The 16,641-nt window shown below is 47.9% G+C and overlaps 50 non-coding genes across 50 annotated transcripts; all 50 read right to left on the reverse strand.

Moving 5' to 3' along the window:
• Positions 1–84: 84 nt before the first annotated feature.
• Positions 85–203, reverse strand: LOC136211328 (5S ribosomal RNA). Its single transcript, XR_010678536.1, has one exon. It is a non-coding gene; the product is annotated as a 5S ribosomal RNA (ribosomal RNA).
• Positions 204–463: 260 nt separating this feature from the next.
• On the reverse strand, positions 464–582 carry LOC136211329 (5S ribosomal RNA). The gene has a single exon (XR_010678537.1). It is a non-coding gene; the product is annotated as a 5S ribosomal RNA (ribosomal RNA).
• Positions 583–842: 260 nt separating this feature from the next.
• Positions 843–961, reverse strand: LOC136212068 (5S ribosomal RNA). The gene has a single exon (XR_010679244.1). It is a non-coding gene; the product is annotated as a 5S ribosomal RNA (ribosomal RNA).
• A 183-nt stretch (positions 962–1,144) lies between these two features.
• On the reverse strand, positions 1,145–1,263 carry LOC136214860 (5S ribosomal RNA). The gene has a single exon (XR_010681926.1). It is a non-coding gene; the product is annotated as a 5S ribosomal RNA (ribosomal RNA).
• Positions 1,264–1,445: 182 nt separating this feature from the next.
• Positions 1,446–1,564, reverse strand: LOC136215374 (5S ribosomal RNA). Its single transcript, XR_010682416.1, has one exon. It is a non-coding gene; the product is annotated as a 5S ribosomal RNA (ribosomal RNA).
• A 183-nt stretch (positions 1,565–1,747) lies between these two features.
• On the reverse strand, positions 1,748–1,866 carry LOC136215514 (5S ribosomal RNA). Its single transcript, XR_010682554.1, has one exon. It is a non-coding gene; the product is annotated as a 5S ribosomal RNA (ribosomal RNA).
• Positions 1,867–2,048: 182 nt separating this feature from the next.
• On the reverse strand, positions 2,049–2,167 carry LOC136214132 (5S ribosomal RNA). Its single transcript, XR_010681227.1, has one exon. It is a non-coding gene; the product is annotated as a 5S ribosomal RNA (ribosomal RNA).
• Positions 2,168–2,350: 183 nt separating this feature from the next.
• Positions 2,351–2,469, reverse strand: LOC136215506 (5S ribosomal RNA). Its single transcript, XR_010682546.1, has one exon. It is a non-coding gene; the product is annotated as a 5S ribosomal RNA (ribosomal RNA).
• A 258-nt stretch (positions 2,470–2,727) lies between these two features.
• On the reverse strand, positions 2,728–2,846 carry LOC136213798 (5S ribosomal RNA). The gene has a single exon (XR_010680901.1). It is a non-coding gene; the product is annotated as a 5S ribosomal RNA (ribosomal RNA).
• A 260-nt stretch (positions 2,847–3,106) lies between these two features.
• LOC136211331 (5S ribosomal RNA) lies at positions 3,107–3,225 on the reverse strand. Its single transcript, XR_010678538.1, has one exon. It is a non-coding gene; the product is annotated as a 5S ribosomal RNA (ribosomal RNA).
• A 260-nt stretch (positions 3,226–3,485) lies between these two features.
• On the reverse strand, positions 3,486–3,604 carry LOC136213403 (5S ribosomal RNA). The gene has a single exon (XR_010680517.1). It is a non-coding gene; the product is annotated as a 5S ribosomal RNA (ribosomal RNA).
• Positions 3,605–3,787: 183 nt separating this feature from the next.
• On the reverse strand, positions 3,788–3,906 carry LOC136214861 (5S ribosomal RNA). The gene has a single exon (XR_010681927.1). It is a non-coding gene; the product is annotated as a 5S ribosomal RNA (ribosomal RNA).
• A 182-nt stretch (positions 3,907–4,088) lies between these two features.
• LOC136215375 (5S ribosomal RNA) lies at positions 4,089–4,207 on the reverse strand. Its single transcript, XR_010682417.1, has one exon. It is a non-coding gene; the product is annotated as a 5S ribosomal RNA (ribosomal RNA).
• A 183-nt stretch (positions 4,208–4,390) lies between these two features.
• LOC136214894 (5S ribosomal RNA) lies at positions 4,391–4,509 on the reverse strand. The gene has a single exon (XR_010681959.1). It is a non-coding gene; the product is annotated as a 5S ribosomal RNA (ribosomal RNA).
• Positions 4,510–4,691: 182 nt separating this feature from the next.
• Positions 4,692–4,810, reverse strand: LOC136214133 (5S ribosomal RNA). The gene has a single exon (XR_010681228.1). It is a non-coding gene; the product is annotated as a 5S ribosomal RNA (ribosomal RNA).
• Positions 4,811–4,994: 184 nt separating this feature from the next.
• On the reverse strand, positions 4,995–5,113 carry LOC136215507 (5S ribosomal RNA). Its single transcript, XR_010682547.1, has one exon. It is a non-coding gene; the product is annotated as a 5S ribosomal RNA (ribosomal RNA).
• Positions 5,114–5,371: 258 nt separating this feature from the next.
• LOC136215759 (5S ribosomal RNA) lies at positions 5,372–5,487 on the reverse strand. Its single transcript, XR_010682790.1, has one exon. It is a non-coding gene; the product is annotated as a 5S ribosomal RNA (ribosomal RNA).
• A 260-nt stretch (positions 5,488–5,747) lies between these two features.
• LOC136213799 (5S ribosomal RNA) lies at positions 5,748–5,866 on the reverse strand. Its single transcript, XR_010680902.1, has one exon. It is a non-coding gene; the product is annotated as a 5S ribosomal RNA (ribosomal RNA).
• A 184-nt stretch (positions 5,867–6,050) lies between these two features.
• Positions 6,051–6,169, reverse strand: LOC136215508 (5S ribosomal RNA). The gene has a single exon (XR_010682548.1). It is a non-coding gene; the product is annotated as a 5S ribosomal RNA (ribosomal RNA).
• A 258-nt stretch (positions 6,170–6,427) lies between these two features.
• LOC136215760 (5S ribosomal RNA) lies at positions 6,428–6,543 on the reverse strand. Its single transcript, XR_010682791.1, has one exon. It is a non-coding gene; the product is annotated as a 5S ribosomal RNA (ribosomal RNA).
• A 260-nt stretch (positions 6,544–6,803) lies between these two features.
• Positions 6,804–6,922, reverse strand: LOC136213800 (5S ribosomal RNA). The gene has a single exon (XR_010680903.1). It is a non-coding gene; the product is annotated as a 5S ribosomal RNA (ribosomal RNA).
• A 260-nt stretch (positions 6,923–7,182) lies between these two features.
• On the reverse strand, positions 7,183–7,301 carry LOC136211333 (5S ribosomal RNA). Its single transcript, XR_010678540.1, has one exon. It is a non-coding gene; the product is annotated as a 5S ribosomal RNA (ribosomal RNA).
• Positions 7,302–7,561: 260 nt separating this feature from the next.
• LOC136213404 (5S ribosomal RNA) lies at positions 7,562–7,680 on the reverse strand. Its single transcript, XR_010680518.1, has one exon. It is a non-coding gene; the product is annotated as a 5S ribosomal RNA (ribosomal RNA).
• A 183-nt stretch (positions 7,681–7,863) lies between these two features.
• Positions 7,864–7,982, reverse strand: LOC136214862 (5S ribosomal RNA). The gene has a single exon (XR_010681929.1). It is a non-coding gene; the product is annotated as a 5S ribosomal RNA (ribosomal RNA).
• Positions 7,983–8,164: 182 nt separating this feature from the next.
• Positions 8,165–8,283, reverse strand: LOC136215376 (5S ribosomal RNA). Its single transcript, XR_010682418.1, has one exon. It is a non-coding gene; the product is annotated as a 5S ribosomal RNA (ribosomal RNA).
• Positions 8,284–8,466: 183 nt separating this feature from the next.
• On the reverse strand, positions 8,467–8,585 carry LOC136214895 (5S ribosomal RNA). Its single transcript, XR_010681960.1, has one exon. It is a non-coding gene; the product is annotated as a 5S ribosomal RNA (ribosomal RNA).
• Positions 8,586–8,767: 182 nt separating this feature from the next.
• On the reverse strand, positions 8,768–8,886 carry LOC136214134 (5S ribosomal RNA). The gene has a single exon (XR_010681230.1). It is a non-coding gene; the product is annotated as a 5S ribosomal RNA (ribosomal RNA).
• Positions 8,887–9,069: 183 nt separating this feature from the next.
• On the reverse strand, positions 9,070–9,188 carry LOC136215509 (5S ribosomal RNA). Its single transcript, XR_010682549.1, has one exon. It is a non-coding gene; the product is annotated as a 5S ribosomal RNA (ribosomal RNA).
• A 258-nt stretch (positions 9,189–9,446) lies between these two features.
• LOC136215761 (5S ribosomal RNA) lies at positions 9,447–9,562 on the reverse strand. Its single transcript, XR_010682792.1, has one exon. It is a non-coding gene; the product is annotated as a 5S ribosomal RNA (ribosomal RNA).
• Positions 9,563–9,822: 260 nt separating this feature from the next.
• On the reverse strand, positions 9,823–9,941 carry LOC136214069 (5S ribosomal RNA). The gene has a single exon (XR_010681167.1). It is a non-coding gene; the product is annotated as a 5S ribosomal RNA (ribosomal RNA).
• A 184-nt stretch (positions 9,942–10,125) lies between these two features.
• LOC136215510 (5S ribosomal RNA) lies at positions 10,126–10,244 on the reverse strand. Its single transcript, XR_010682550.1, has one exon. It is a non-coding gene; the product is annotated as a 5S ribosomal RNA (ribosomal RNA).
• Positions 10,245–10,502: 258 nt separating this feature from the next.
• LOC136215762 (5S ribosomal RNA) lies at positions 10,503–10,618 on the reverse strand. The gene has a single exon (XR_010682793.1). It is a non-coding gene; the product is annotated as a 5S ribosomal RNA (ribosomal RNA).
• A 260-nt stretch (positions 10,619–10,878) lies between these two features.
• Positions 10,879–10,997, reverse strand: LOC136213801 (5S ribosomal RNA). Its single transcript, XR_010680904.1, has one exon. It is a non-coding gene; the product is annotated as a 5S ribosomal RNA (ribosomal RNA).
• A 183-nt stretch (positions 10,998–11,180) lies between these two features.
• LOC136211740 (5S ribosomal RNA) lies at positions 11,181–11,299 on the reverse strand. Its single transcript, XR_010678931.1, has one exon. It is a non-coding gene; the product is annotated as a 5S ribosomal RNA (ribosomal RNA).
• Positions 11,300–11,482: 183 nt separating this feature from the next.
• Positions 11,483–11,601, reverse strand: LOC136211741 (5S ribosomal RNA). The gene has a single exon (XR_010678932.1). It is a non-coding gene; the product is annotated as a 5S ribosomal RNA (ribosomal RNA).
• A 260-nt stretch (positions 11,602–11,861) lies between these two features.
• On the reverse strand, positions 11,862–11,980 carry LOC136211699 (5S ribosomal RNA). The gene has a single exon (XR_010678893.1). It is a non-coding gene; the product is annotated as a 5S ribosomal RNA (ribosomal RNA).
• A 183-nt stretch (positions 11,981–12,163) lies between these two features.
• LOC136214678 (5S ribosomal RNA) lies at positions 12,164–12,282 on the reverse strand. Its single transcript, XR_010681755.1, has one exon. It is a non-coding gene; the product is annotated as a 5S ribosomal RNA (ribosomal RNA).
• Positions 12,283–12,465: 183 nt separating this feature from the next.
• On the reverse strand, positions 12,466–12,584 carry LOC136213635 (5S ribosomal RNA). Its single transcript, XR_010680733.1, has one exon. It is a non-coding gene; the product is annotated as a 5S ribosomal RNA (ribosomal RNA).
• A 182-nt stretch (positions 12,585–12,766) lies between these two features.
• Positions 12,767–12,885, reverse strand: LOC136213489 (5S ribosomal RNA). The gene has a single exon (XR_010680597.1). It is a non-coding gene; the product is annotated as a 5S ribosomal RNA (ribosomal RNA).
• Positions 12,886–13,144: 259 nt separating this feature from the next.
• Positions 13,145–13,263, reverse strand: LOC136211334 (5S ribosomal RNA). The gene has a single exon (XR_010678541.1). It is a non-coding gene; the product is annotated as a 5S ribosomal RNA (ribosomal RNA).
• Positions 13,264–13,445: 182 nt separating this feature from the next.
• Positions 13,446–13,564, reverse strand: LOC136211990 (5S ribosomal RNA). Its single transcript, XR_010679170.1, has one exon. It is a non-coding gene; the product is annotated as a 5S ribosomal RNA (ribosomal RNA).
• A 259-nt stretch (positions 13,565–13,823) lies between these two features.
• On the reverse strand, positions 13,824–13,942 carry LOC136211335 (5S ribosomal RNA). The gene has a single exon (XR_010678542.1). It is a non-coding gene; the product is annotated as a 5S ribosomal RNA (ribosomal RNA).
• Positions 13,943–14,125: 183 nt separating this feature from the next.
• On the reverse strand, positions 14,126–14,244 carry LOC136214011 (5S ribosomal RNA). Its single transcript, XR_010681109.1, has one exon. It is a non-coding gene; the product is annotated as a 5S ribosomal RNA (ribosomal RNA).
• Positions 14,245–14,504: 260 nt separating this feature from the next.
• Positions 14,505–14,623, reverse strand: LOC136213492 (5S ribosomal RNA). The gene has a single exon (XR_010680600.1). It is a non-coding gene; the product is annotated as a 5S ribosomal RNA (ribosomal RNA).
• A 183-nt stretch (positions 14,624–14,806) lies between these two features.
• LOC136214545 (5S ribosomal RNA) lies at positions 14,807–14,925 on the reverse strand. The gene has a single exon (XR_010681626.1). It is a non-coding gene; the product is annotated as a 5S ribosomal RNA (ribosomal RNA).
• A 183-nt stretch (positions 14,926–15,108) lies between these two features.
• Positions 15,109–15,227, reverse strand: LOC136214064 (5S ribosomal RNA). Its single transcript, XR_010681162.1, has one exon. It is a non-coding gene; the product is annotated as a 5S ribosomal RNA (ribosomal RNA).
• A 182-nt stretch (positions 15,228–15,409) lies between these two features.
• On the reverse strand, positions 15,410–15,528 carry LOC136214621 (5S ribosomal RNA). The gene has a single exon (XR_010681701.1). It is a non-coding gene; the product is annotated as a 5S ribosomal RNA (ribosomal RNA).
• Positions 15,529–15,787: 259 nt separating this feature from the next.
• On the reverse strand, positions 15,788–15,906 carry LOC136211336 (5S ribosomal RNA). Its single transcript, XR_010678543.1, has one exon. It is a non-coding gene; the product is annotated as a 5S ribosomal RNA (ribosomal RNA).
• A 183-nt stretch (positions 15,907–16,089) lies between these two features.
• On the reverse strand, positions 16,090–16,208 carry LOC136213934 (5S ribosomal RNA). Its single transcript, XR_010681033.1, has one exon. It is a non-coding gene; the product is annotated as a 5S ribosomal RNA (ribosomal RNA).
• Positions 16,209–16,468: 260 nt separating this feature from the next.
• LOC136213613 (5S ribosomal RNA) lies at positions 16,469–16,587 on the reverse strand. Its single transcript, XR_010680712.1, has one exon. It is a non-coding gene; the product is annotated as a 5S ribosomal RNA (ribosomal RNA).
• Between the last annotated feature and the right edge of the window lie 54 nt (positions 16,588–16,641).

A 16,641-nucleotide genomic window follows, 5' to 3' on the forward strand; every position in this document is an offset into this window, starting at 1 on the left:
AAGTTTGGGCCCGCCTAGAAAACGTGCACGCCATGGTGAAAAAAAAATTAAATAATTAAAAAATGCACGTTGCAAAAAAGTTTGGGGGTGCAACACGAGGACTTCCCAAGAGGTCACCCATCTTAGTACTACTCTCGCCCAAGCACGTTTAACTTCGGAGTTCTGATGGGATCCGGTGCATTAGTGCTGGTATGATCGCACCCGTCATCCCATGCAAAAACTAAGCATATATTCCATACTGGGTGCCCCTTTCTCCCGTATGCTCATCCTTCACGTGCATGCACAAGCCCCCGGACCCCAAACACTGACCCCCGCCTCGAAAACGTGCACGCCATGGTGAAAAAAAAAATTAAATAATTAAAAAATGCACGTTGCAAAAAAGTTTGGGCCCGCCTCGAAAACGTGCACGCCATGGTGAAAAAAAAATTAAATAATTAAAAAATGCACGTTGCAAAAAAGTTTGGGGGTGCAACACGAGGACTTCCCAAGAGGTCACCCATCTTAGTACTACTCTCGCCCAAGCACGTTTAACTTCGGAGTTCTGATGGGATCCGGTGCATTAGTGCTGGTATGATCGCACCCATCATCCCATGCAAAAACTAAGCATATATTCCATACTGGGTGCCCCTTTCTCCCGTATGCTCATCCTTCACGTGCATGCACAAGCCCCCGGACCCCAAACACTGACCCCCGCCTCGAAAACGTGCACGCCATGGTGAAAAAAAAAATTAAATAATTAAAAAATGCACGTTGCAAAAAAGTTTGGGCCCGCCTCGAAAACGTGCACGCCATGGTGAAAAAAAAATTAAATAATTAAAAAATGCACGTTGCAAAAAAGTTTGGGGGTGCAACACGAGGACTTCCCAAGAGGTCACCCATCTTAGTACTACTCTCGCCCAAGCACGTTTCACTTCGGAGTTCTGATGGGATCCGGTGCATTAGTGCTGGTATGATCGCACCCGTCATCCCATGCAAAAACTAAGCATATATTCCATATTGGGCGCCCCTTTCTCCCGTATGCTCATCCTTCACGTGCATGCACAAGCCCCCGGACCCCAAACACTGACCCCCGCCTCGAAAACGTGCACGCCATGGTGAAAAAAAAAATTAAATAAATAAAAAATGCACGTTGCAAAAAAGTTAGGGGGTGCAACCCGAGGACTTCCCAAGAGGTCACCCATCTTAGTACTACTCTCGCCCAAGCACGTTTCACTTCAGAGTTCTGATGGGATCCGGTGCATTAGTGCTGGTATGATCGCACCCGTCATCCCATGCAAAAACTAAGCATATATTCCATACTGGGCGCCCCTTTCTCCCGTATGCTCATCCTTCACGTGCATGCACAAGCCCCCGGACCCCAAACGCTGACCCCCGCCTCGAAAACGTGCACGCCATGGTGAAAAAAAAATTAAATAATTAAAAAATGCACGTTGCAAAAAAGTTTGGGGGTGCAACACGAGGACTTCCCAAGAGGTCACCCATCTTAGTACTACTCTCGCCCAAGCACGTTTACCTTCGAAGTTCTGATAGGATCCGGTGCATTAGTGCTGGTATGATCGCACCCGTCATCCCATGCAAAAACTAAGCATATATTCCATACTGGGCGCCCCTTTCTCCCGTATGCTCATCCTTCACGTGCATGCACAAGCCCCCGGACCCCAAACACTGACCCCCGCCTCGAAAACGTGCACGCCATGGTGAAAAAAAAAATTAAATAATTAAAAAATGCACGTTGCAAAAAAGTTTGGGGGTGCAACCCGAGGACTTCCCAAGAGGTCACCCATCTTAGTACTACTCTTGCCCAAGCACGTTTAACTTCGGGGTTCTGATGGGATCCGGTGCATTAGTGCTGGTATGATCGCACCCGTCATCCCATGCAAAAACTAAGCATATATTCCATACTGGGCGCCCCTTTCTCCCGTATGCTCATCCTTCACGTGCATGCACAAGCCCCCGGACCCCAAACGCTGACCCCCGCCTCGTAAACGTGCACGCCATGGTGAAAAAAAAATTAAATAATTAAAAAATGCACGTTGCAAAAAAGTTTGGGGGTGCAACACGAGGACTTCCCAAGAGGTCACCCATCTTAGTACTACTCTCGCCCAAGCACGTTTCACTTCGAAGTTCTGATGGGATCCGGTGCATTAGTGCTGGTATGATCGCACCCATCATCCCATGCAAAAACTAAGCATATATTCCATACTGGGCGCCCCTTTCTCCCGTATGCTCATCCTTCACGTGCATGCACAAGCCCCCGGACCCCAAACACTGACCCCCGCCTCGAAAACGTGCACGCCATGGTGAAAAAAAAAATTAAATAATTAAAAAATGCACGTTGCAAAAAAGTTTGGTGGTGCAACCCGAGGACTTCCCAAGAGGTCACCCATCTTAGTACTACTCTCGCCCAAGCACGTTTAACTTCGGGGTTCTGATGGGATCCGGTGCATTAGTGCTGGTATGATCGCACCCGTCATCCCATGCAAAAACTAAGCATATATTCCATACTCGGCGCCCCTTTCTCCCGTATGCTCATCCTTCACGTGCATGCACAAGCCCCCGGACCCCAAACGCTGACCCCGCCTCGAAAACGTGCACGCCATGGTGAAAAAAAAATTAAATAATTAAAAAATGCACGTTGCAAAAAAGTTTGGGCCCGCCTAGAAAACGTGCACGCCATGGTGAAAAAAAAATTAAATAATTAAAAAATGCACGTTGCAAAAAAGTTTGGGGGTGCAACACGAGGACTTCCCAAGAGGTCACCCATCTTAGTACTACTCTCGCCCAAGGACGTTTAACTTCGGAGTTCTGATGGGATCCGGTGCATTAGTGCTGGTATGATCGCACCCGTCATCCCATGCAAAAACTAAGCATATATTCCATACTGGGCGCCCCTTTCTCCCGTATGCTCATCCTTCACGTGCATGCACAAGCCCCCGGACCCCAAACACTGACCCCCGCCTCGAAAACGTGCACGCCATGGTGAAAAAAAAAATTAAATAATTAAAAAATGCACGTTGCAAAAAAGTTTGGGCCCGCCTCGAAAACGTGCACGCCATGGTGAAAAAAAAATTAAATAATTAAAAAATGCACGTTGCAAAAAAGTTTGGGGGTGCAACACGAGGACTTCCCAAGAGGTCACCCATCTTAGTACTACTCTCGCCCAAGCACGTTTAACTTCGGAGTTCTGATGGGATCCGGTGCATTAGTGCTGGTATGATCGCACCCGTCATCCCATGCAAAAACTAAGCATATATTCCATACTGGGTGCCCCTTTCTCCCGTATGCTCATCCTTCACGTGCATGCACAAGCCCCCGGACCCCAAACACTGACCCCCGCCTCGAAAACGTGCACGCCATGGTGAAAAAAAAAATTAAATAATTAAAAAATGCACGTTGCAAAAAAGTTTGGGCCCGCCTCGAAAACGTGCACGCCATGGTGAAAAAAAAATTAAATAATTAAAAAATGCACGTTGCAAAAAAGTTTGGGGGTGCAACACGAGGACTTCCCAAGAGGTCACCCATTTTAGTACTACTCTCGCCCAAGCACGTTTCACTTCGGAGTTCTGATGGGATCCGGTGCATTAGTGCTGGTATGATCGCACCCGTCATCCCATGCAAAAACTAAGCATATATTCCATATTGGGCGCCCCTTTCTCCCGTATGCTCATCCTTCACGTGCATGCACAAGCCCCCGGACCCCAAACACTGACCCCCGCCTCGAAAACGTGCACGCCATGGTGAAAAAAAAAATTAAATAAATAAAAAATGCACGTTGCAAAAAAGTTAGGGGGTGCAACCCGAGGACTTCCCAAGAGGTCACCCATCTTAGTACTACTCTCGCCCAAGCACGTTTCACTTCAGAGTTCTGATGGGATCCGGTGCATTAGTGCTGGTATGATCGCACCCGTCATCCCATGCAAAAACTAAGCATATATTCCATACTGGGCGCCCCTTTCTCCCGTATGCTCATCCTTCACGTGCATGCACAAGCCCCCGGACCCCAAACGCTGACCCCCGCCTCGAAAACGTGCACGCCATGGTGAAAAAAAAATTAAATAATTAAAAAATGCACGTTGCAATAAAGTTTGGGGGTGCAACACGAGGACTTCCCAAGAGGTCACCCATCTTAGTACTACTCTCGCCCAAGCACGTTTACCTTCGAAGTTCTGATAGGATCCGGTGCATTAGTGCTGGTATGATCGCACCCGTCATCCCATGCAAAAACTAAGCATATATTCCATACTGGGCGCCCCTTTCTCCCGTATGCTCATCCTTCACGTGCATGCACAAGCCCCCGGACCCCAAACACTGACCCCCGCCTCGAAAACGTGCACGCCATGGTGAAAAAAAAAATTAAATAATTAAAAAATGCACGTTGCAAAAAAGTTTGGGGGTGCAACCCGAGGACTTCCCAAGAGGTCACCCATCTTAGTACTACTCTCGCCCAAGCACGTTTAACTTCGGGGTTCTGATGGGATCCGGTGCATTAGTGCTGGTATGATCGCACCCGTCATCCCATGCAAAAACTAAGCATATATTCCATACTGGGCGCCCCTTTCTCCCGTATGCTCATCCTTCACGTGCATGCACAAGCCCCCGGACCCCAAACGCTGACCCCCGCCTCGTAAACGTGCACGCCATGGTGAAAAAAAAATTAAATAATTAAAAAATGCACGTTGCAAAAAAGTTTGGGGGTGCAACACGAGGACTTCCCAAGAGGTCACCCATCTTAGTACTACTCTCGCCCAAGCACGTTTCACTTCGAAGTTCTGATGGGATCCGGTGCATTAGTGCTGGTATGATCGCACCCATCATCCCATGCAAAAACTAAGCATATATTCCATACTGGGCGCCCCTTTCTCCCGTATGCTCATCCTTCACGTGCATGCACAAGCCCCCGGACCCCAAACACTGACCCCCGCCTCGAAAACGTGCACGCCATGGTGAAAAAAAAAAATTAAATAATTAAAAAATGCACGTTGCAAAAAAGTTTGGTGGTGCAACCCGAGGACTTCCCAAGAGGTCACCCATCTTAGTACTACTCTCGCCCAAGCACGTTTAACTTCGGGGTTCTGATGGGATCCGGTGCATTAGTGCTGGTATGATCGCACCCGTCATCCCATGCAAAAACTAAGCATATATTCCATACTGGGCGCCCCTTTCTCCCGTATGCTCATCCTTCACGTGCATGCACAAGCCCCCGGACCCCAAACGCTGACCCCGCCTCGAAAACGTGCACGCCATGGTGAAAAAAAAATTAAATAATTAAAAAATGCACGTTGCAAAAAAGTTTGGGCCCGCCTAGAAAACGTGCACGCCATGGTGAAAAAAAAATTAAATAATTAAAAAATGCACGTTGCAAAAAAGTTTGGGGGTGCAACACGAGGACTTCCCAAGAGGTCACCCATCTTAGTACTACTCTCGCCCAAGCACGTTTAACTTCGGAGTTCTGATTGGATCCTGTAGGGTGCTGGTATGATCGCACCCGTCATCCCATGCAAAAACTAAGCATATATTCCATACTGGGTGCCCCTTTCTCCCGTATGCTCGTCCTTCACGTGCATGCACAAGCCCCCGGACCCCAAACACTGACCCCCGCCTCGAAAACGTGCACGCCATGGTGAAAAAAAAAATTAAATAATTAAAAAATGCACGTTGCAAAAAAGTTTGGGCCCGCCTCGAAAACGTGCACGCCATGGTGAAAAAAAAATTAAATAATTAAAAAATGCACGTTGCAAAAAAGTTTGGGGGTGCAACACGAGGACTTCCCAAGAGGTCACCCATCTTAGTACTACTCTCGCCCAAGGACGTTTAACTTCGGAGTTCTGATGGGATCCGGTGCATTAGTGCTGGTATGATCGCACCCGTCTTCCCATGCAAAAACTAAGCATATATTCCATACTGGGCGCCCCTTTCTCCCGTATGCTCATCCTTCACGTGCATGCACAAGCCCCCGGACCCCAAACACTGACCCCCGCCTCGAAAACGTGCACGCCATGGTGAAAAAAAAAAATTAAATAATTAAAAAATGCACGTTGCAAAAAAGTTTGGTGGTGCAACCCGAGGACTTCCCAAGAGGTCACCCATCTTAGTACTACTCTCGCCCAAGCACGTTTAACTTCGGGGTTCTGATGGGATCCGGTGCATTAGTGCTGGTATGATCGCACCCGTCATCCCATGCAAAAACTAAGCATATATTCCATACTGGGCGCCCCTTTCTCCCGTATGCTCATCCTTCACGTGCATGCACAAGCCCCCGGACCCCAAACGCTGACCCCGCCTCGAAAACGTGCACGCCATGGTGAAAAAAAAATTAAATAATTAAAAAATGCACGTTGCAAAAAAGTTTGGGCCCGCCTAGAAAACGTGCACGCCATGGTGAAAAAAAAATTAAATAATTAAAAAATGCACGTTGCAAAAAAGTTTGGGGGTGCAACACGAGGACTTCCCAAGAGGTCACCCATCTTAGTACTACTCTCGCCCAAGCACGTTTAACTTCGGAGTTCTGATTGGATCCTGTAGGGTGCTGGTATGATCGCACCCGTCATCCCATGCAAAAACTAAGCATATATTCCATACTGGGTGCCCCTTTCTCCCGTATGCTCGTCCTTCACGTGCATGCACAAGCCCCCGGACCCCAAACACTGACCCCCGCCTCGAAAACGTGCACGCCATGGTGAAAAAAAAAATTAAATAATTAAAAAATGCACGTTGCAAAAAAGTTTGGGCCCGCCTCGAAAACGTGCACGCCATGGTGAAAAAAAAATTAAATAATTAAAAAATGCACGTTGCAAAAAAGTTTGGGGGTGCAACACGAGGACTTCCCAAGAGGTCACCCATCTTAGTACTACTCTCGCCCAAGGACGTTTAACTTCGGAGTTCTGATGGGATCCGGTGCATTAGTGCTGGTATGATCGCACCCGTCATCCCATGCAAAAACTAAGCATATATTCCATACTGGGCGCCCCTTTCTCCCGTATGCTCATCCTTCACGTGCATGCACAAGCCCCCGGACCCCAAACACTGACCCCCGCCTCGAAAACGTGCACGCCATGGTGAAAAAAAAAATTAAATAATTAAAAAATGCACGTTGCAAAAAAGTTTGGGCCCGCCTCGAAAACGTGCACGCCATGGTGAAAAAAAAATTAAATAATTAAAAAATGCACGTTGCAAAAAAGTTTGGGGGTGCAACACGAGGACTTCCCAAGAGGTCACCCATCTTAGTACTACTCTCGCCCAAGCACGTTTAACTTCGGAGTTCTGATGGGATCCGGTGCATTAGTGCTGGTATGATCGCACCCGTCATCCCATGCAAAAACTAAGCATATATTCCATACTGGGTGCCCCTTTCTCCCGTATGCTCATCCTTCACGTGCATGCACAAGCCCCCGGACCCCAAACACTGACCCCCGCCTCGAAAACGTGCACGCCATGGTGAAAAAAAAAATTAAATAATTAAAAAATGCACGTTGCAAAAAAGTTTGGGCCCGCCTCGAAAACGTGCACGCCATGGTGAAAAAAAAATTAAATAATTAAAAAATGCACGTTGCAAAAAAGTTTGGGGGTGCAACACGAGGACTTCCCAAGAGGTCACCCATTTTAGTACTACTCTCGCCCAAGCACGTTTCACTTCGGAGTTCTGATGGGATCCGGTGCATTAGTGCTGGTATGATCGCACCCGTCATCCCATGCAAAAACTAAGCATATATTCCATATTGGGCGCCCCTTTCTCCCGTATGCTCATCCTTCACGTGCATGCACAAGCCCCCGGACCCCAAACACTGACCCCCGCCTCGAAAACGTGCACGCCATGGTGAAAAAAAAAATTAAATAAATAAAAAATGCACGTTGCAAAAAAGTTAGGGGGTGCAACCCGAGGACTTCCCAAGAGGTCACCCATCTTAGTACTACTCTCGCCCAAGCACGTTTCACTTCAGAGTTCTGATGGGATCCGGTGCATTAGTGCTGGTATGATCGCACCCGTCATCCCATGCAAAAACTAAGCATATATTCCATACTGGGCGCCCCTTTCTCCCGTATGCTCATCCTTCACGTGCATGCACAAGCCCCCGGACCCCAAACGCTGACCCCCGCCTCGAAAACGTGCACGCCATGGTGAAAAAAAAATTAAATAATTAAAAAATGCATGTTGCAATAAAGTTTGGGGGTGCAACACGAGGACTTCCCAAGAGGTCACCCATCTTAGTACTACTCTCGCCCAAGCACGTTTACCTTCGAAGTTCTGATAGGATCCGGTGCATTAGTGCTGGTATGATCGCACCCGTCATCCCATGCAAAAACTAAGCATATATTCCATACTGGGCGCCCCTTTCTCCCGTATGCTCATCCTTCACGTGCATGCACAAGCCCCCGGACCCCAAACACTGACCCCCGCCTCGAAAACGTGCACGCCATGGTGAAAAAAAAAATTAAATAATTAAAAAATGCACGTTGCAAAAAAGTTTGGGGGTGCAACCCGAGGACTTCCCAAGAGGTCACCCATCTTAGTACTACTCTCGCCCAAGCACGTTTAACTTCGGGGTTCTGATGGGATCCGGTGCATTAGTGCTGGTATGATCGCACCCGTCATCCCATGCAAAAACTAAGCATATATTCCATACTGGGCGCCCCTTTCTCCCGTATGCTCATCCTTCACGTGCATGCACAAGCCCCCGGACCCCAAACGCTGACCCCCGCCTCGTAAACGTGCACGCCATGGTGAAAAAAAAATTAAATAATTAAAAAATGCACGTTGCAAAAAAGTTTGGGGGTGCAACACGAGGACTTCCCAAGAGGTCACCCATCTTAGTACTACTCTCGCCCAAGCACGTTTCACTTCGAAGTTCTGATGGGATCCGGTGCATTAGTGCTGGTATGATCGCACCCATCATCCCATGCAAAAACTAAGCATATATTCCATACTGGGCGCCCCTTTCTCCCGTATGCTCATCCTTCACGTGCATGCACAAGCCCCCGGACCCCAAACACTGACCCCCGCCTCGAAAACGTGCACGCCATGGTGAAAAAAAAAATTAAATAATTAAAAAATGCACGTTGCAAAAAAGTTTGGTGGTGCAACCCGAGGACTTCCCAAGAGGTCACCCATCTTAGTACTACTCTCGCCCAAGCACGTTTAACTTCGGGGTTCTGATGGGATCCGGTGCATTAGTGCTGGTATGATCGCACCCGTCATCCCATGCAAAAACTAAGCATATATTCCATACTGGGCGCCCCTTTCTCCCGTATGCTCATCCTTCACGTGCATGCACAAGCCCCCGGACCCCAAACGCTGACCCCGCCTCGAAAACGTGCACGCCATGGTGAAAAAAAAATTAAATAATTAAAAAATGCACGTTGCAAAAAAGTTTGGGCCCGCCTAGAAAACGTGCACGCCATGGTGAAAAAAAAATTAAATAATTAAAAAATGCACGTTGCAAAAAAGTTTGGGGGTGCAACACGAGGACTTCCCAAGAGGTCACCCATCTTAGTACTACTCTCGCCCAAGCACGTTTAACTTCGGAGTTCTGATTGGATCCTGTAGGGTGCTGGTATGATCGCACCCGTCATCCCATGCAAAAACTAAGCATATATTCCATACTGGGTGCCCCTTTCTCCCGTATGCTCGTCCTTCACGTGCATGCACAAGCCCCCGGACCCCAAACACTGACCCCCGCCTCGAAAACGTGCACGCCATGGTGAAAAAAAAAATTAAATAATTAAAAAATGCACGTTGCAAAAAAGTTTGGGCCCGCCTCGAAAACGTGCACGCCATGGTGAAAAAAAAATTAAATAATTAAAAAATGCACGTTGCAAAAAAGTTTGGGGGTGCAACACGAGGATTTCCCAAGAGGTCACCCATCTTAGTACTACTCTCGCCCAAGGACGTTTAACTTCGGAGTTCTGATGGGATCCGGTGCATTAGTGCTGGTATGATCGCACCCGTCTTCCCATGCAAAAACTAAGCATATATTCCATACTGGGCGCCCCTTTCTCCCGTATGCTCATCCTTCACGTGCATGCACAAGCCCCCGGACCCCAAACACTGACCCCCGCCTCGAAAACGTGCACGCCATGGTGAAAAAAAAAAATTAAATAATTAAAAAATGCACGTTGCAAAAAAGTTTGGTGGTGCAACCCGAGGACTTCCCAAGAGGTCACCCATCTTAGTACTACTCTCGCCCAAGCACGTTTAACTTCGGGGTTCTGATGGGATCCGGTGCATTAGTGCTGGTATGATCGCACCCGTCATCCCATGCAAAAACTAAGCATATATTCCATACTGGGCGCCCCTTTCTCCCGTATGCTCATCCTTCACGTGCATGCACAAGCCCCCGGACCCCAAACGCTGACCCCGCCTCGAAAACGTGCACGCCATGGTGAAAAAAAAATTAAATAATTAAAAAATGCACGTTGCAAAAAAGTTTGGGCCCGCCTAGAAAACGTGCACGCCATGGTGAAAAAAAAATTAAATAATTAAAAAATGCACGTTGCAAAAAAGTTTGGGGGTGCAACACGAGGACTTCCCAAGAGGTCACCCATCTTAGTACTACTCTCGCCCAAGCACGTTTAACTTCGGAGTTCTGATTGGATCCTGTAGGGTGCTGGTATGATCGCACCCGTCATCCCATGCAAAAACTAAGCATATATTCCATACTGGGTGCCCCTTTCTCCCGTATGCTCGTCCTTCACGTGCATGCACAAGCCCCCGGACCCCAAACACTGACCCCCGCCTCGAAAACGTGCACGCCATGGTGAAAAAAAAAATTAAATAATTAAAAAATGCACGTTGCAAAAAAGTTTGGGCCCGCCTCGAAAACGTGCACGCCATGGTGAAAAAAAAATTAAATAATTAAAAAATGCACGTTGCAAAAAAGTTTGGGGGTGCAACACGAGGACTTCCCAAGAGGTCACCCATCTTAGTACTACTCTCGCCCAAGGACGTTTAACTTCGGAGTTCTGATGGGATCCGGTGCATTAGTGCTGGTATGATCGCACCCGTCTTCCCATGCAAAAACTAAGCATATATTCCATACTGGGCGCCCCTTTCTCCCGTATGCTCATCCTTCACGTGCATGCACAAGCCCCCGGACCCCAAACACTGACCCCCGCCTCGAAAACGTGCACGCCATGGTGAAAAATAAAATTAAATAATTAAAAAATGCACGTTGCAAAAAAGTTTCGGGGTGCAACACGAGGACTTCCCAAGAGGTCACCCATCTTAGTACTACTCTCGCCCAAGCACGTTTAGCTTCGGAGTTCTGATGGGATCCGGTGCATTAGTGCTGGTATGATCGCACCCGTCTTCCCATGCAAAAACTAAGCATATATTCCATACTGGGCGCCCCTTTCTCCCGTATGCTCATCCTTCACGTGCATGCACAAGCCCCCGGACCCCAAACACTGACCCCCGCCTCGAAAACGTGCACGCCATGGTGAAAAATAAAATTAAATAATTAAAAAATGCACGTTGCAAAAAAGTTTCGGGGTGCAACACGAGGACTTCCCAAGAGGTCACCCATCTTAGTACTACTCTCGCCCAAGCACGTTTAGCTTCGGAGTTCTGATGGGATCCGGTGCATTAGTGCTGGTATGATCGCACCCGTCATTCCATGCAAAAACTACGCATATATTCCATATTGGGCGCCCCTTTCTCCCGTATGCTCATCCTTCACGTGCATGCACAAGCCCCCGGACCCCAAACACTGACCCCCGCCTCGAAAACGTGCACGCCATGGTGAAAAAAAAAATTAAATAATTAAAAAATGCACGTTGCAAAAAAGTTTGGGCCCGCCTCGAAAACGTGCACGCCATGGTGAAAAAAAAATTAAATAATTAAAAAATGCACGTTGCAAAAAAGTTTGGGGGTGCAACACGAGGATTTCCCAAGAGGTCACCCATCTTAGTACTACTCTCGCCCAAGCACGTTTAACTTCGGAGTTCTGATGGGATCCGGTGCATTAGTGCTGGTATGATCGCACCCGTCATCCCATGCAAAAACTAAGCACATATTCCATACTGGGCGCCCCTTTCTCCCGTATGCTCATCCTTCACGTGCATGCACAAGCCCCCGGACCCCAAACACTGACCCCCGCCTCGAAAACGTGCACGCCATGGTGAAAAAAAAAATTAAATAATTAAAAAATGCACGTTGCAAAAAAGTTTTGGGGTGCATCACGAGGACTTCCCAAAAGGTCACCCATCTTAGTACTACTCTCGCCCAAGCACGTTTCACTTCGGAGTTCTGATGGGATCCGGTGCATTAGTGCTGGTATGATCGCACCCGTCATCCCATGCAAAAACTAAGCATATATTCCATACCGGGCGCCCCTTTCTCCCGTATGCTCATCCTTCACGTGCATGCACAAGCCCCCGGACCCCAAACACTGACCCCCGCCTCGAAAACGTGCACGCCATGGTGAAAAAAAAAATTAAATAATTAAAAAATGCACGTTGCAAAAAAGTTTGGGGGTGCACCACGAGGACTTCCCAAAAGGTCACCCATCTTAGTACTACTCTCGCCCAAGCACGTTTAACTTCGGAGTTCTGATGGGATCCGGTGCATTAGTGCTGGTATGATCGCACCCGTCATCCCATGCAAAAACTAAGCATATATTCCATACTGGGCGCCCCTTTCTCCCGTATGCTCATCCTTCACGTGCATGCACAAGCCCCCGGACCCCAAACACTGACCCCCGCCTCGAAAACGTGCATGCTATGGTGAAAAAAAAATTAAATAATTAAAAAATGCACGTTGCAAAAAAGTTTGGGGGTGCAACACGAGGACTTCCCAAGAGGTCACCCACCTTAGTACTACTCTCGCCCAAGCACGTTTAACTTCGGAGTTCTGATGGGATCCGATGCATTAGTGCTGGTATGATCGCACCCGTCATCCCATGCAAAAACTAAGCATATATTCCATACTGGGCGCCCCTTTCTCCCGTATGCTCATCCTTCACGTGCATGCACAAGCCCCCGGACCCCAAACACTGACCCCCGCCTCGAAAACGTGCACGCCATGGTGAAAAAAAAATTAAATAATTAAAAAATGCACGTTGCAAAAAAGTTTGGGCCCGTCTCGAAAACGTGCACGCCATGGTGAAAAAAAAATTAAATAATTAAAAAATGAACGTTGCAAAAAAGTTTGGGGGTGCAACACGAGGACTTCCCAAGAGGTCACCCATCTTAGTACTACTCTCGCCCAAGCACGTTTAACTTCGGAGTTCTGATGGGATCCGGTGCATTAGTGCTGGTATGATCGCACCCGTCATCCCATGCAAAAACTAAGCATATATTCCATACTGGGCGCCCCTTTCTCCCGTATGCTCATCCTTCACGTGCATGCACAAGCCCCCGGACCCCAAACACTGACCCCCGCCTCGAAAACGTGCATGCCATGGTGAAAAAAAAATTAAATAATTAAAAAATGCACGTTGCAAAAAAGTTTGGGGGTGCAACACGAGGACTTCCCAAGAGGTCACCCATCTTAGTACTACTCTCGCCCATGCACGTTTAACTTCGGAGTTCTGATGGGATCCGGTGCATTAGTGCTGGTATGATCGCACCCGTCATCCCATGCAAAAACTAAGCATATATTCCATACTGGGCGCCCCTTTCTCCCGTATGCTCATCCTTCACGTGCATGCACAAGCCCCCGGACCCCAAACACTGACCCCCGCCTCGAAAACGTGCACGCCATGGTGAAAAAAAAATTAAATAATTAAAAAATGCACGTTGCAAAAAAGTTTGGGCCCGCCTCGAAAACGTGCACGCCATGGTGAAAAAAAAATTAAATAATTAAAAAATGCACGTTGCAAAAAAGTTTGGGGGTGCAACACGAGGACTTCCCAAGAGGTCACCCATCTTAGTACTACTCTCGCCCAAGCACGTTTAACTTCGGAGTTCTGATGGGATCCGGTGCATTAGTGCTGGTATGATCGCACCCGTCATCCCATGCAAAAACTAAGCATATATTCCATACTGGGCGCCCCTTTCTCCCGTATGCTCATCCTTCACGTGCATGCACAAGCCCCCGGACCCCAAACACTGACCCCCGCCTCGAAAACGTGCACGCCATGGTGAAAAAAAAAATTCAATAATTAAAAAATGCACGTTGCAAAAAAGTTTCGGGGTGCAACACGAGGACTTCCCAAGAGGTCACCCATCTTAGTACTACTCTCGCCCAAGCACGTTTGACTTCGGAGTTCTGATGGGATCCGGTGCATTAGTGCTGGTATGATCGCAACCGTCATTCCATGCAAAAACTACGCATATATTCCATATTGGGCGCCCCTTTCTCCCGTATGCTCATCCTTCACGTGCATGCACAAGCCCCCGGACCCCAAACACTGACCCCCGCCTCGAAAACGTGCACGCCATGGTGAAAAAAAAAATTAAATAATTAAAAAATGCACGTTGCAAAAAAGTTTGGGCCCGCCTCGAAAACGTGCACGCCATGGTGAAAAAAAAATTAAATAATTAAAAAATGCACGTTGCAAAAAAGTTTGGGGGTGCAACACGAGGATTTCCCAAGAGGTCACCCATCTTAGTACTACTCTCGCCCAAGCACGTTTAACTTCGGAGTTCTGATGGGATCCGATGCATTAGTGCTGGTATGATCGCACCCGTCATCCCATGCAAAAACTAAGCACATATTCCATACTGGGCGCCCCTTTCTCCCGTATGCTCATCCTTCACGTGCATGCACAAGCCCCCGGACCCCAAACACTGACCCCCGCCTCGAAAACGTGCACGCCATGGTGAAAAAAAAAATTAAATAATTAAAAAATGCACGTTGCAAAAAAGTTTTGGGGTGCACCACGAGGACTTCCCAAAAGGTCACCCATCTTAGTACTACTCTCGCCCAAGCACGTTTCACTTCGGAGTTCTGATGGGATCCGGTGCATTAGTGCTGGTATGATCGCACCCGTCATCCCATGCAAAAACTAAGCATATATTGCATACTGGGCGCCCCTTTCTCCCGTATGCTCATCCTTCACGTGCATGCACAAGCCCCCGGACCCCAAACACTGACCCCCGCCTCGAAAACGTGCACGCCATGGTGAAAAAAAAAATTAAATAATTAAAAAATGCACGTTGCAAAAAAGTTTGGGGGTGCACCACGAGGACTTCCCAAAAGGTCACCCATCTTAGTACTACTCTCGCCCAAGCACGTTTAGCTTCGGAGTTCTGATGGGATCCGGTGCATTAGTGCTGGTATGATCGCACCCGTCATCCCATGCAAAAACTAAGCATATATTCCATACTGGGCGCCCCTTTCTCCCGTATGCTCATCCTTCACGTGCATGCACAAGCCCCCGGACCCCAAACACTGACCCCCGCCTCGAAAACGTGCATGCTATGGTGAAAAAAAAATTAAATAATTAAAAAATGCACGTTGCAAAAAAGTTTGGGGGTGCAACACGAGGACTTCCCAAGAGGTCACCCATCTTAGTACTACTCTCACCCAAGCACGTTTAACTTCGGAGTTCTGATGGGATCCGATGCATTAGTGCTGGTATGATCGCACCCGTCATCCCATGCAAAAACTAAGCATATATTCCATACTGGGCGCCCCTTTCTCCCGTATGCTCATCCTTCACGTGCATGCACAAGCCCCCGGACCCCAAACACTGACCCCCGCCTCGAAAACGTGCACGCCATGGTGAAAAAAAAATTAAATAATTAAAAAATGCACGTTGCAAAAAAGTTTGGGCCCGCCTCGAAAACGTGCACGCCATGGTGAAAAAAAAATTAAATAATTAAAAAATGCACGTTGCAAAAAAGTTTGGGGGTGCAACACGAGGACTTCCCAAGAGGTCACCCATCTTAGTACTACTCTCGCCCAAGCACGTTTAACTTCGGAGTTCTGATGGGATCCGGTGCATTAGTGCTGGTATGATCGCACCCGTCATCCCATGCAAAAACTAAGCATATATTCCATACTGGGCGCCCCTTTCTCCCGTATGCTCATCCTTCACGTGCATGCACAAGCCCCCGGACCCCAAACACTGACCCCCGCCTCGAAAACGTGCACGCCATGGTGAAAAAAAAAATTAAATAATTAAAAAATGCACGTTGCAAAAAAGTTTCGGGGTGCAACACGAGGACTTCCCAAGAGGTCACCCATCTTAGTACTACTCTCGCCCAAGCACGTTGAACTTCGGAGTTCTGATGGGATCCGGTGCATTAGTGCTGGTATGATCGCACCCGTCATTCCATGCAAAAACTACGCATATATTCCATATTGGGCGCCCCTTTCTCCCGTATGCTCATCCTTCACGTGCATGCACAAGCCCCCGGACCCCAAACACTGACCCCCGCCTCGAAAACGTGCACGCCATGGTGAAAAATAAAATTAAATAATTAAAAAATGCACGTTGCAAAAAAGTTTGGGCCCGCCTCGAAAATGTGCACGCCATGGTGAAAAAAAAATTAAATAATTAAAAAATGCACGTTGCAAAAAAGTTTGGGGGTGCAACACGAGGATTTCCCAAGAGGTCACCCATCTTAGTACTACTCTCGCCCAAGCGCGTTTAACTTCGGAGTTCTGATGGGATCCGGTGCATTAGTGCTGGTATGATCGCACCCGTCATCCCATGCAAAAACTAAGCACATATTCCATACTGGGCGCCCCTTTCTCCC

The sequence above is a fragment of the Euphorbia lathyris genome, chromosome 1 (assembly GCF_963576675.1).
Source record: "Euphorbia lathyris chromosome 1, ddEupLath1.1, whole genome shotgun sequence".
Lineage (NCBI taxonomy): Eukaryota > Viridiplantae > Streptophyta > Magnoliopsida > Malpighiales > Euphorbiaceae > Euphorbia > Euphorbia lathyris.